Below are 7,963 nucleotides of genomic sequence, written 5' to 3'. Positions count from 1 at the left end.
CTTGGAAGTGGCGGCAGCCACAGCGCTGCCGGCGGAAATAGGAGGCGCGGTGCCCGCCCCCGGGGCGGGACCGCTGCGATCCCAGCAGCCCCTGCGGCTAGCAATGACGTTCTGGTTTCCTTCCGGCTACAGAGAGACACCTCTTTCTTACACACCCACTCCTTCCGCCCAGCATCCTGGTGCGTTGCTTTGGTAACGTGTTCCCTAGGATACGGAGCTTGGGATAGCGGGAGAGCATCTTTTGCATCCTCTCAGGCCTCACCCCAGGAAAATGGAACAGGAGGGAGATACCGTACAGTAATATAGATTTGACTAAACCAAACACCGGGGAAGGTCCATGGGTCAAATGATGGGAGTCAGGGCATTATCAACAACCACTCTGGGCAGTTGGTACAGAGCAGACCAATCCTACCTCCTTTGGGGTACTGTAGTCCTAGCCCTCACCATCCAAACTAGAGGCAAGATGCCGCTAGACACCTTATTCCTGTTTAGACCACAGATGAGGAGGATATTTCACAATGTCATGAACAGTGCCCAATACTCCCAAACACCTTGGAGGAAAAGTCCTAAGAATTAGAGTTATATCTAAGTCCAGCTCTATCTGAAGCAGTATTCTTCTCTATGTCCCAGAAAGATAATTTAGTTTCAGTTCAAATATTTTATCAAGTCTAGTATGTGCCAAAAATTGTACTAGGTGATTGAAGATACAAATATGACAGTGAGACAGTTTCTACTCTCAAGGATTTTATATTCCTTTGATTATTGTTGTTTAGTCACTGTTCATACTTTGCGACCCTATTGGGGTTTTCTTGGCAAAGATACAAGAGTGGTTTGCCATTATTTTCTCCAGCTCATTTTACAGATTAAGGAAACTGAGGCAAATAGGGTTAAGTGATTTGCCCAGATTACATTAGCAATGTTTAAGACCATATTTGAACTCAGGAAGTCGTGTTCCTGACTTAGGGCCAACACTCTATTCACTGTGCCCCATTCCTTTGAGGAAACTGCAATAAATAAACAGGTAAGCAAATTCAACAATCATACAAAATAAATGTAGAATCCTAGAATGTTTCTTTGATCTGCTGCTTTTCTAGAGTTCCAAACTAGTAATGAACCAGTGCTCTAGTGTTTTCTGGAGAACACCTGGGGGGAAGGAGGAACATTATTTTTGTGAAGATAATGGAATGGAAGATGTCTTTCTTGTCTTAGAATTTTTGACTCTCAAAATCTAGTTATAAGTAGCTTAATTGAGTTTTGGGAAATCTCCAGTGGCATGAGAAATTAGAAGATATTCTACATATCCATAAGAGATGTTAAAGCCTATCAGGGAATAACTGAGTATTTTGATTCAGAGGAACTATTTCTAATTCATTCCTCTCATCTATTGAATCGAAAGTGAACCAAGACTTTCAGGATCTAGTAAACTAATTTTTGTAAGATCATGAATTGTGTGATACTCATTTTTTGATTCCCCATCATAAAAAGAGAGTATGGCATAGAGACTGGAGAGAAGACTCAATAGTTTAAGTCTCATCTCTAACATTCTGGCTGTATGAACCTGAGCAAGTCACTCAAACTTTCAGGTCAAAACTAAGTTGCAGAGAAAGTGCTGCCCTGCATTGGTGGAGTTTCTTGTTAGGGAGCTCCTTATACTAATAAAATCATAGGTCCAGTTCCTATCCCTAGTAATACTTTACACAGGCATAAAAAAATCTTCTATTTCAACACTAAAAGTAGATTTTCTATGAAGGAATTGTGGAAAGATATGGTCAGATGTCACAAAGAAGAGGAATATATGAATTGTTTGCAGTTCACACCAAGAAAGGGATTGATGAAATCACAGATCCACTCAGGTATTTAAGTCTATGTATGGAAGACCATTTGCAAGTTTTAAAGTTTCTTTGTGTTCTACTGAGTCAAATAGCATGAAAAAAAAAATCAAGGGACAAGATCTCTACACATCTCAGTCACTTGTGATTGTCTGTTGTAGAAAAAGCTTGTTTGCCTAGTTCATCTCCTTGTCTAGTCCATTCTTATTTTTTCAACAAGGATAACTTTTTTCACCTGTATACACATTGAGATAAGAAAATAAATATTTACAAAAGTAACCTTGTTCAGTGACTGATTATTAATACCAAATAAGGCATGTGTGTGTGTGTGTGTGTGTGTGAGAGAGAGAGAGAGAGAGAGAGAGAGAAAGAGAGAGAGAGATTCATTTAAGTTACTCTTCAAAAATTATGTCTGGCTTAGTCCAGATAAGATTCCTTATCACCCAAATACTCTTTGATAGGTAACAAATTAACTGTATTAAGTTCTAGAACACCACCAAAAAATTTCAACAAAATGATAATAATTTAAGAGATAAATTTAACCCTATGACTAGATCCATTAAAATGCCAGTGTCTTAAATGTTGAGTTGGAAAAGACCTCAAAAGTTATCCAGTTCCACTTCTACCTGAAACAGAAATATTTTTTCAGCAATCCTGAGAAGTGGCCATTCTATCTTTACTTGAACATTCCTATTTATATGGAATTCACAATATTTGGAGGTAGCTTTTTAAATTTTGGACAGTTCTAAATAGTAGGAATAAAAAAATGCCTTTTTGTAATTTCTACTCACTCATTTCTGTCATCTGGATCTATAACCCCTCTTTTATTGTGACAACTAGGATTAGGGATAATTATCTCTCTTAATATAGTAAATTAATATGGCCAAAATGGACTCTAGCTATAGATATTCAATATTTCATTTTGAAAAATGCCAGTGTGCAGGATGGAAGATTCCAATATCTAGGAATTGCAGTGGCATGTCTGGAATGTAACTGAGGGTAGTTCTGGCAATTTCTCAAGGATGAGCATACCCCAAGCAAATGTTGGGTGGTATTGTGGAGGCAGGTAACCTGCTTTGCCTGGGAAGTGAGTGGACATTTGCACACCGATCCAATTGGCTACTCCTTTTACTCTGGCATTTGATGAAGAAAGAAAGACTGAATCAAAAAGCATTAAGTCAAGAATAGTAACTGATGAATTCAAGGTTAAGAATCTAGTTCTGGATTTGAATCATTACTGATGAGGTTGATGAGAAGATCCATCAATCAAAAGGACCAGTTTACCTCTATTGGCCCCATCCTTTGGGGAGGTAGTCCAGTCTGAAATCCAAGTTATGTCACGTCCCTGAAACTCACCCTCTATAGAAATCTCCAGCAGTCTCATCTTGCCATGCCCTATCAGAAATCCTAGTCATGTCCCTGAGATTAAATTTTTCCCCTATAAAATCTATTTATGGGCCATCCTATGGCTTCTGTCTTCCTTTGGGTCAGTCTGCTACAGCAAGCCTGATGTCTTTCCCCTTCCCCTTTCCCTGTACCATATGGCATCTCTTCTAACTTCACTATGCTTTCCAAGCCTTTTTCTCCTCCTTATAGTTAATTAACTCTTTTAGGATACCGAGTCCTTTCAGAATTTAGCCTGCCAAGGACATGCATATCCCAACCTCATGAGGTGCTCCCTTCTTACTGGGTAATAGTGAGTTCCACTGAGAATTTAGCTTTTTGTATGATCTCCCATTCCATTTCATATTTACCATTCTAGTGAAGTAATATGATTTTGTGGTCCTCTGATTTTAGGGGGGCTTTTAACAAGTCAGAAAGCCTAAATCTTCTGTTTTTGGAGTCTGCCTCAAGGACAATTGTTGGAATCTTTACAAACTGCTAACTAATTAGAGTTGATCTAATCTTACAAGAAGATGTTTTGGGCAGAACCTGAAACAAGGTACTAAGTGGAACTAATTAGTACAATGCTTGTGTTTGCACCTTTACTCATTGGAGTTCACAAGTATGCCAGCTTCACAAAGTAAACTTTGTAACTTTGGGAATTCACACCTCCCTTAAAGCTCTTAGGGCCAGAGAGCACTATGGGAGAAAACCCATAATCCCTCTCTCTCGTATCCCACAATTCCTCCTTCTTGTATAAAAGAAACAGACAGAGGCTCTTGATCAGATTTCACCGGAATGACATGAAGAGTGGAGCTGGCTGGAGGCTGAAGAAAGCAGAGGCAGAGGCTGAAGGACAAAACCTTTGGATTTGGTGACATTTGGAGGGAGCTCTTGGAACCAAGCAGAGAGATAGACCTCTAAGCTAACCGGGCTATATTGGAGATAATAAAAGAGCTGAACTTTTATCACTTGGCTGTGTTTGAGAAGAAAAAGCTCACCACATTTTGGCGCCTGAACAGGGACCTGATTCCAGTGGAAAAGCCTCTGATCCTGATCCCAGTGGAAAAGTCTTCTTGACCCAGAAATTAGAGTGAGTACAACAAAGAAATTTTGTTAAAAGAGTTAAAGTAGAATTTCATCTAAGATGGGACAGATATTTAGAAAACAGCCTGTTTCTGTTCAAGGAAAATGTTTAGAGAGCATTGTCAAAGTTATGGAAAGCCAAGGTTTAATTATAAGTTTACAGCAAATCACTGAACTTTTACAAACTGTAAAGGACATATGTCTTTGTTTCTCTCTGGAAAAGGAATTAGATCTAAATGAATGGAAATTGATAGGAGAGGATCTTTGTCAATTCTATAATAAAAATGGGCCTAACTCAATAATTAATACATATAATGTAATACAATTGGCTATAAGAAGTTATTTAAGTGATAGAATGATGAAAAGGAAAGTACAGAAGGAAGTGCCAACTTTACTAGGTGAAAAGGAGGACGAATCAGATGAGAATGGAGTTAATTACAATTCTGAGTATGATACTTCACAGCAGGAGGAATTAGGTGATTCCACATCTCATGACCCTCCCCCCGCAATTAACCCTTCCTGGGTGGAACAAGGGGGAGGGAGAGAGGCAGAAACACAGTCAGCTTCTCCTGTAAAGCAGAATTTGACAAGATTAGAAAAAGCATTAATTAAAGCAAAAAATGAAGAAGATATATCTGATTTTATAAATGCATATCCTGTGATTGAAAAGCTTGACTCTTCAGGTCAAAAAAAGAGAAAATATACTCCTTTTAATTTGGAAAAAATTAAAGATTTGAAAAAGGGTTGCACTCTTTATGGGGCTACATCATCTTATGTGAAGATGTTATTAGATAATTTGTCTTATGAAATCTTAACCCCGAATGACTGGAAATCCATAACTAAAACATGTCTAGAACCGGGACAAAATTTATTGTGGCTTTCGGAGTTTCATGAATTATGTAGGATTCAAGCCCAACACAATAGGCAAACAGGAACTATTGGACAAATCACTTTTGATCAACTAGCTAGTCAAGGTCAGTATGCAGAGAGTTCAGAACAGATTTATTACCCCATAACAGTGTATGAGCAAATTTCTAAGGCTGCAATAAAAGCTTGGAATTCTCTCCCTGGACAGAAAGATGGAAATAATGCTTTCACAAAAATAGAGCAAGGTCCCAATGAACCTTTTGCAGATTTTGTGGGACGTTTGCAAACAGCTGTAATAAGAACCATTGGAGACAATGCAGCAACAGAAATAATGACCAGACATTTGGCTAAGGAAAATGCCAATGAGGTTTGCAAAAGAATTATATGGGGGCTAAGCAAAGATGCTCCTTTGGAAGAGATCATAAGACACTGTGCCACAGTAGGCACAAATGCTTATTATACCCAAACTATGATGAACATGGAAAGACAAGGAGCTTCTTGGCAAAGGAATTCTAGAGAAACTCGTCGATGTTTTCAATGTGGAAAAATTGGACATCTAAGAGCCCAATGCAGAAATGGAGATAGAGTGAGAAGACAGGGTGAGGGAAAACCCAAAACCCCATGTCCAAAATGTAACCAAGGCTTTCATTGGGCCTCTAAATGTATATTGACCCAGAGGAAGGAGAGGCAGGACTCAGCTTCAAAGTATCAATCAAAGGACAGGTGGGGCATGATAGCAGCTGAGGTTACACCCAGAGAGACTTTAGAAATTCAGAACTCTGATGTCATCAACCAACAGAAAAGCAATCAGGATTACAGTTGGGGAGAATACAACCCTTATAAGACAACAAGACAATATCCAATGCAAACAACTCCAATGTAATTACCAGATGATGAGGAGAAATCCCAAATTTGGTAAATAGAAGGGAATTAGGTTAACTGCTTGGGGAAGAGGATCTGCTTATATTTCCACAGATGGAGACTCAGATGGCTGACTATGAGACTGTTAAAAGAACTTTTAAAATCTTCAGGAATCATTGGATTTCCTAACACAAGATGAGACTGTTTCAGTTCTTGAAAAAACAGCAAGAATCATTGGATTCCCTGAGATGAAAAATTGTTGATGAGACTTTTGCAGTACTTCAGAGCTTACAGGAATTATTGGATTCCTGGCACATGAACTAATGGACAATGGAATCCTTTTTTGACTATTTCTAGGACTTATGGACATTTGTAAATTTTCAGGTTGATTCATGTTATTTGTTACATTACTACTAGCCTGTGTTATATTGCTATGTGCTTATGTAAATTGTGTGTAATGCCTCCCATATTGATGGATTTATGTATACCATGTATATCTGTTACAAAGTTCTGGCCCATATTGATGGATTTATGTATACCATGTATATCTGTTACAAAGTTCTGGCCCATATTGATGGATTTATGTGTACCCCTTCAGAAACCCGCTAATCTGATTTGATTTCCTATTTCCTTTGGTGTTTTCATCTCCCTTCCTGAGGTGTCAGGGAAGGCGTGATCACCTTTTAGGTGGGGTTCTCACCTCCTTGAGAAATCAGGGAGGTCATGACCACCCTATGTTCTAAAACAAAAGAAAGGGGGAGATGTTGGAATCTTTACAAGCTGCTAACTAATTAGAGTTGATCTAATCTTACAAGAAGATGTTTTGGGCAGAACCTGAAACAAGGTACTAAGTGGAACTTAATTATACAATGCTTGTGTTTGCACCTTTACTCATTGGAGTTCACAAGTATGCCAGCTTCACAAAGTAAACTTTGTAACTTTGGGAATTCACACCTCCCTTAAAGCTCTTAGGGCCAGAGAGCACTATGGGAGAAAACCCATAATCCCTCTCTCTCATATCCCACAATTCCTCCCTCTTGTATAAAAGAAACAGACAGAGGCTCTTGATCAGATTTCACTGGAATGACATGAAGAGTGGAAGGCTGAAGAAAGTAGAGGCAGAGGCTGAAGGACAAAACCTTTGGATTTGGAGACATTCGGAAGGCTCTAAGCTAAACCGGCTGCGTTTTGAGAAGAACAAGAACTTCAACATTTGAACTCACCACAGACAATGATTCTGAATAGACCACTTCTCAATTCATTGCTGACTGATGATCTGGTTAGCGATAATCAAATTCCAGAGACCACTCCTCTGGATCATAGAATTAGCATGTCTATGATAGAAAGCTGGATAAAGGGATCTTCTCTCTCTTAGGACTTTGCTAAATTCTTTATTTAGTTCACTTGTAATGGTATTACAATTACAGTAAAACTCTGCCCCTTGACTTGGAATGGGTTCAAGCCCGCATTCTTTTGAGACCCCTCACAATACCGGTCTGTGACCTCAAACTTTTGGGGTCCCCTTTTCAAACCTCAGCACTGGTATCTGCTGTATCCCTTCATTTTGTCTTTACCTCTTCCCTACATAAATCTACTTTTTGTCAAAGAGAATGGTCATGTGAATTCTTCACATAACTGAACCCCAATTTTTGGTGCCTGTCATCATCTGCTATCCACATTACTTACATCATGTTGGTCCTCAAACCACATCAATTATTACTCTGGTGAGTAAATATTATTGGATAATTTACACCAAAGAGACAGTGAAGGCAATAGCAAAGTAGTAAGATGCCACTAGCAGAATGGCATAAGAAAACAGAATGACTCTCGAAAAGTTACTGGTAAAAAGGTGGAATTATGTTATAATTGGTGGTAGTTTCATTCCTAGTACTGTTCTATCAGAAGAATTAGCAGAGAATTCAGCTATTATCTATCCT

Source organism: Antechinus flavipes, chromosome 2 (assembly GCF_016432865.1).
Source record: "Antechinus flavipes isolate AdamAnt ecotype Samford, QLD, Australia chromosome 2, AdamAnt_v2, whole genome shotgun sequence".
NCBI lineage: Eukaryota > Metazoa > Chordata > Mammalia > Dasyuromorphia > Dasyuridae > Antechinus > Antechinus flavipes.
Note: the sequence above shows the minus strand (reverse complement) of the source record.